At 33.6% G+C, this 7,452-nt stretch overlaps 1 protein-coding gene across 1 annotated transcript in view; it reads left to right on the top strand.

The window, feature by feature from the left end:
* The first annotated feature begins 4,208 nt into the window (after positions 1-4,208).
* The window catches only part of LOC107687010 (ras-related protein Rab-5C-like), a 19,583-nt gene continuing 16,339 nt past the window's right edge, over positions 4,209-7,452 (top strand). The window contains exon 1 of the mRNA XM_016484150.1: positions 4,209-4,351. The gene's annotated coding sequence lies outside the window, so the exon portion shown is untranslated. The remainder of the gene's footprint in view (positions 4,352-7,452) is intronic.

Raw genomic sequence — 7,452 nt, 5'->3', positions numbered from 1 at the left:
TTTTTGTTTTTTTTGCCCTTACAGTGGAAGTCAGTTGTTACCAACATTTTTAACAATGTATTTTGTATAAATTATTAAAATAATGCCAGAACTTTCGTTTAAGTTTCTTTATAAAAAAAAAAAAATTTAATTATGGTCTCACACAGAATGTTTATAAAAGTATGTGCAGAGCAATATACATTTATTTTTGTTGCTGAGCCTCTTTTCTTTTTTTAATTTTTCACAGAATATTAAAAGAACTTGATTTATTCTTTCTCTTCATATATCTTTTCTGGGCCTCTTTCATACCTGTATTGTTAAATAAATCTTCCATTTCCTTATTTCTCGACTGCGCCTGACTAAATTAAATGACACGGGGGGGTTGTAAAAAAGGCATTTGCCTGTTGAAAATACCCTCTTCAGAGAATAAACCACAAATCTGTTTGCCAGTCATTGCTCATTTAATGGAGTACAGTATACTTGATTACATGCGAAACCATGTTGTCCTCCCTTAAATTAAAAAACAAAACATTGTATTGGTATTATGTAAAATTACTATTATGACTATTATGTGAAACTATCGAAAATCAACATGGTAACTGTTGTTTTATTATTCAGCTGATGTGACTGCAACATCAGAATATGCTTAACCTCACATTGAAGTAAAGACACATAGTCGAAAAATCTAGTTTAAACCACACATACGGAGGCGGCTATGCTGCACTGATCTTCTCCAAAGAGAAGTTTCTTTAGACGCCCACCATCTCGCTCTTTCTGTCTACATCAGGGCTCCAGACACATCATTAGCCGCAGGAGGCTACCCACACATGCTGCTTGGTTGTGGGATAATCTGACTAACAACCTGTTATCTCTCAGCTCCTCCCCAGGCCGATATATGCCTCATGTCAACATTTCATAAGGGATATCTATTTCTATATCTATATGCATCTTTTTCTGCTGTTTTTATTTGAAATGTAGCAGGAACATTGACTGATGGTGCTAGAGTTAGGCCAGTATGTGGTCAAATAAGCCTATTTTGTCATCGGAGTGCCAATCTTTTGGTCATAGGGAAATTATTTTTTATGATTATTATTGTATTCATATACTGAATGCGTAATATTTCTCGGATAATGAGTAGAAACAGCTGCTGTGTGTCTGAGTAAAATTTAGCATGGTTATTAATGGCATAAAGCAGTTGTTGAGAATATGGCAGCATATGTGTACTCGCCACCTATGCATAACTTTAATGACACACTGCTCACTGATTGTTCTACATATACTGCTGGGCAGTAATTAGCAGGTTTTGTTGCATCTAACGCAGTGTAGAAAAGATCTGATTTAATTTGACAGCAATATGTGAGTGGGAACTAAATAAAGGAAGGTTGTAGCCTATTGAAACATCAGATATGCGTAATAAAACTGTTCTAGGGCATCCTTACTTCAGAGTTTCTCAACCCCGGGGGCTTCATCAAACTTTATAAGGTACACTCAGAACAAAAGCTGTCACTGGCTTGGTAATCTTTAAAAAAGTACTAATATGTATACTTTAGGTACTAATATGTACCTTCAATGTATTCAAATGCACTCCTTTGGGAAAGGTACCACCCCAAGATTTTGTACCTTTTTTTCTGTGTACATTTTTAAATTAATAAATTGTTATTAATCATTTAAAATTATCTTAAAACAACACGTAAAATCCAAAAGTAATACTTTACAATAATGTTTTATTTTTAAAGGGGTCATATAATGAGATTTCAATTTTTCCTTTCTCTTTGGAGTGTTACAAGCTCTTGGTGCATAAAGAAGATCTGTAAAGTTGCAAAGACTAAAGTCTCAAATCCAAAGAGATATTCTTTATAAAAGTTAAGTCAGCCACGCCTACCTAAATATATTTAAAGTGAGTTTTTTGGGCAGTGTAGAGTAGCACTTGTTGTTTTGTCATTTCTCCGATCACAAATGCAGACATGGTTTTATGTTTACGCGGCGCGATGCAACGCAACGCGTAAAAAGACAGTATAAGTCATTATAATCAGTAATTATGTCCCCACTGGATGCAACAAATGCCTCGTTTATAATGGCTTTTAATGTTTTTCTCTCGTCGCTCCGGCCGGACGGCATCATCACAGTATGTTAAGGGGTGTAACATATCCGTCACACGTTTGAGGTATTCGACCAATCACAACGCACTGGATAGCTGGCCAATCACAGCACACCTCGCTTTTCAGACCGATGAGCTTTGTAAAAATCGACGCGTTTCAGAAAGGCGGGGCATAGAGGAGAAACAATAATGTACAGTATGTGGAAAATAATGTTTTTTTTTAACCTTAAACCGCATAAACACATTTCATTACACCAAATACACAAAATAATGTTCTTTTTAGCAACATTATATGACCCCTTTAAAATACATTGGTTAACTACATTAGTTAACATGAACTAGCCATGAAAAAAGTTAATATCTATTAATATTTTTAACGGACATGAGCTGACATTTTTATCAAGTAACATTAACAAAGATTAATAAATACTGTGACAAATGTATTGCTATTGTTAATGTTAGTTATTGCATTAACTAACGTTAACTAGTGGGACCTTATGATTGACCCTCAATGGCTATGGCTTTAATTGAAGAACAAACAGTTCTAAAAACTTATGGAATCACAAAATAAATTGTGTTTAATTAAATGTAATATATCAATACTCCCTGCTTCTTTTGATGATTTTTTTTTTTTAAACAAGCAGCTTTGTCGCAATTGTAGCATAAATATTAGAAATACTGAAAATATCTTAGTTTAATATTTTATCCATTTTGTGTTGGACAACTAGGGGCCTTAGAGCAAAAAAGGTTAAGAATCACAGGTGTACTTTACCTGACAGAAATCATCCAGCGTTTGACGAAATAATAATAATAATAATAAAAAAATAAAAATAAAAATAATAATAATCCATAAAAAATTGTATTCCCCAACTGTAAGTCGCTTTGGATAAAAGCGTCTGCAAAATGACTAAATGTAAATGTAAACGTAATTAGCCTGTAGCGCCCCAGCTTGGTGATTATTGGTTAGTACATGACCTTGAGCCACATGCACAGCTGATCTTGTTTTCAGGTAAAGCTTGTTATAACACAAAGCATGGGTCCGTATTCCAGTCTACAGAGCAGATGTAAATTGCTGTGGCATCTTATTACCTTATTATTATTAAATATGATAAATGACTGTATGCCCAAATAACCCTATCTTAATTGACTTATGTGGTTAATAAAGTCAGTTTTGTTTATTTATGTTATCAAAGTAAAATAGAATTGAAACTAATCTGCTTTCAATAGACACTAAAAGGGCAAGAAAAAGAAAGAAAGAGGAAGAAAGAAAGAAAGAAAGAAAGAAAGAAAGAAAGAAAGAAAGAAAGAAAGAAAGAAAGAAAGAAAGAAAGAAAGAAAGAAAGAAAGAAAGAAAGAAAGAAAGAAAGAAAGAAAGAAAGAAAGAAAGAAAGAAAGAAAGAAAGAAAGAAAGAAAGAAAGAAAGAAAGAAAGAAAGAAAGAAAGAAAGGAAAGAGAAAGAAAGAAAGAAAGAAAGAAAGAAAGAAAGAAAGAAAGAAAGAACGAAAGAAAGAACGAAAGAAAAAGAAAGAAACAATAACATAAAATAAATCTTAATCAACACTGTCATGCAATGGTAATGGTCAGATATGCCTTGGGCTTGTTGTTGTTGTTATTATTATTATTATTATTTAGCTTTTATTTTTTTATTTTTATAGATTTTATTCCAATTTTAAGTTTTAGTAATTTTGCTTAAAAAAATAATTTTTATATAATAAAATATATTTCTCTTTGGCATTAATTTGCTTTTATTTCATTTATTTTAGTACATCAACATAAACTTGTTTTTAGTTAGTTGCCAGGCAGCGTTTCAAATGTTCATTTTTTTTCATCTAACATTTATATTTATATTTTATTTCTGCTTTATTTCAATTAACATAAACGATTTTTAAATAGTTTTAGGTTTAGTTAATAACATCACTGCCTAACACAACAAGTTAGAAGTAAAAGAAAAAAGAAAAAAAAAAGTATTTTAAGTATCTTTCAATACTTAAAATGAGAAAAAGTAATTAAAGGCTAAAAAAAAGTTTACATTTATTATAATCTTGTTGTGGATGAGAAATATAAGCGCGATTCTATTGGCCACCACCACGTATATCAAAAACAAGCCCCTCCTCCTCGGAAGAAGGCGGATTACGGAAGTTCGTCCTTCAAAGCGGAAGTGAAGGCCAAGGCCCGTTGACTAGAGACGCTTCAGGCAGCAGGAGGGGAATTTTATCTCAGCCTGACAGCCAGGGATTTGACAGAAAGAGAAAAGCGCCGCACTCATATCTCAAGGTAACCGCTGTCTGGTTTTGGTACTGATATGATTATTGATAGGCTATTGTTAGCTGGTCGTGGTTTACTGATACAGCGGAACTGTCAAGACTGTTAGCCGATGCTCATGACGCTCCTGAGCCGCTCCTCTGGGTCTTTCCATGAGAGACACAATAAAGGAATAACTCGGGCCTCTTTGTCTATCTGTCATATTCCAAATATGATCTTACGGCAAAAGTTCCGTTTAATGCAGAAGGCTTGAATGGGTGTGTGCACAGACATATGTGTGTTTGATCAGCAGCAGCTCTGAAGTTTGACCATTTACAGCAGGGCTTCCTTGTTTTCACGGCTTATCATTTGACCGTTACGATGCAGCATCTGCGTGCTGTCGCAAAACGCAGATTGTATTGCGATTAGTAAGGTGATACTTCTCCAAACGTACATCTACATGTCTTTTTATCTCCTTTAAAAACTTTTCCGAAGGTCATTTTTATCAGTGAAGCAGGTTCACCAGCGTTCAGTTGAGAGCTTGTGGTCAGAGCTCGTGGGAGGCGCAGATCAGAAGTGAAAGACGTAGGACTTCATGAGGAAGTCAACAATGTGGCCTGAGGAGGCTCGATTGACAGGTCAGCTAGATGAGTCATCACTTAAGACCGCACATACATTGATATGAGCCTAAAGCTATAAGACAATATGTTTTTAAACTTCTCAAGACCCCATGATAGCAACGCACACTCACACACACACATGCACATGCGCACACACAAACAAAGGAAATCATATACATATATATAATTCTCATTTATGTCAGATGTCAGCCATATATAATATATCAGGGGTTTATATAACACAGTATACTGTGTTATATATCGCACAAAAATGCTGCAATATGTACTGTGTGTAGTGACAACAATTCACCCAAAAATGAAAGTTTAGGCAGATTTAATTTATGCTTTTATTCACATATAAACAGTGATCATTTCACATATAAAGAGCACATCAAATATGGGAAATCTGGAAGCTGAGCATCCATGTTTATTAATTATTATCAATGCATTATTTAATAAAACATATTTAAAACTGTGTGTCAATTCTGTATATGTAATAATAACTATTAACTGTATTTTAATAACAATTCTGTATTTTGAGCTAAGCAGAATCATTTTTATGTTCTTGTTAATGAACAGTGCTTTTTAAAAAACTGTTTATCATGTCTTACAAGTTTATAATTAGTATTTGATTTATATATATATATATATATTTCTGTAATATATATTTACAATATAAGTACATATTTCTGTTCGTACTCATACTTTTTTCATGCTTTTATTGACAGTAATGAATGTTCACCTTTGATACGGTGAGGATTTGAAATCTTGTATAACGCCTATATACTGTCCTGTTGCGCATAGTTAACTTTTGTTCAGCAGAGGCACTTGATGCACACATGACTGCAGAAACCTTGCTTCAGTACTGTTTTACAGTCTCGTAATTCCATTTTCTTTGAGAGATACAATATTGTGTTGCGTATTATTTGTGGTTTGGTTAGTTTTCTTGTGTGAGGGTATACCTATTGCTTAACATAAGTAGAATGTGATGTGAATGAATGTAGACAGAGACTTCATTCCGATGTTAATGTGCGACACTTTCTTGTTTTGCCTGACACTGCAGGTGAGCAAACAGGAACAGAATATTACTTTCATCTCCTAGTTCTGCTCTGGAGAGCAAAGTGGGTTTTCCCAGCATGCTTTGACTGCTTGAGGCATTTTAGGTCATCAAGAAGGCTGTTTTTGTATTTCTTCCATTAAAGCAATCAAATTAAAATGTCTTTGCTCATTGGATTGAAATGGCCATTGCCATTGTGGCTGTTACAGATGACTCATATATGCTGATAATTGAGGGTTTTATGAGAAACCAGGGAGTGATCAAGGTTATTTTTTTGTTATTGAGTGTTTTCTCTTTCTCTCAATTTATGATTATGACTGTGTCAGTTATACTATACCGGAAGCTGTCATGTTGTTAAATCACTAACATGCAAATACAAGGTTCACAAAGTGAATATTGCAATTGTGATTTACAGGAATAGTCATAGTTTTTGTAATTATCATTTTTGTATGTGTTATCTTTAGCTAAATTATTTTGCCAAGTGGATATCATGCTTAATAAAAAATGTTTTTAAAGAAAAATCGGTATGCCAGTATTCAATTAGTCAAAAGATGTGAGAACTTTTGTTTTGTGTCAACTTCGGTGTTGTTGTTATTGTTAGCTAAAACTAAGAAGAAAACTATGAAAAGAATCTTAATTGAAATAAAACAAAAATATAATATAAATATTAGATTAAAAAAATATCTGAATCTTTAAAAAAAAATTAGAAATGTTGCTGTGGCAGCAACTGTAAAAAGTTTCAGGGGTCGACCGATTATCGGTGCCGATATTAAGCATTTTTATGATTATCGGTCATTTTCAAAACCGATTAGCCGATAAAATAACTTAATTTTGAAACACGCTATTTGGCTCTGATGCAGCCTGTCAGAACTCACCACTCTGTGACCTAAATAGGGATGGGTATCGTTAATTTCTACACATACAAAGTGTGCGACGCTCGCGGTGATTTCAGCTTCTGTCGTCTCACTACATGAGGACATAAATACATAAACAACATCTCCGGATTGCTCTGCCTCCCTCTGAGAGTCACTTCATGATCATTTGACCGTTTCATTTGAGTAAAACTATCGCAGTGTTTCCCACAGACTTGCACTCTATTTGTGGCGGCATATATATGCAGATTCACTTACTACTACAACAATTATTACAACTTCTGTTTAAAAGAATAATCACACAATACGCTATTTCTTCCATGTTTTAATTTGCATAGTAAACCCTTCGTTTGCCAAAAAATAAAGAGTTTAACTCTCATTTGATTAAAAGATAAATTAAATAGATTTATGCCTTCATTTGCACAATTTCTTGTGTCACATAGGCCAAGACATTTCAATAGGCTATTGAACTAAGTGTGCCTGTAAAAGGCTATTAGTGTTATAGTTTCATGAAAATAGTTGCAGTCTTCTTAACAACTTCTACAATATAGCTATGAAGACAATTAAATTATTTACACTTATTAT

Source organism: Sinocyclocheilus anshuiensis, unplaced genomic scaffold (assembly GCF_001515605.1).
Source record: "Sinocyclocheilus anshuiensis isolate Anshui unplaced genomic scaffold, SAMN03320099.WGS_v1.1 scaffold1287, whole genome shotgun sequence".
NCBI lineage: Eukaryota > Metazoa > Chordata > Actinopteri > Cypriniformes > Cyprinidae > Sinocyclocheilus > Sinocyclocheilus anshuiensis.
Note: the sequence above shows the minus strand (reverse complement) of the source record. Positions and strands in the feature narration are given on the sequence as shown.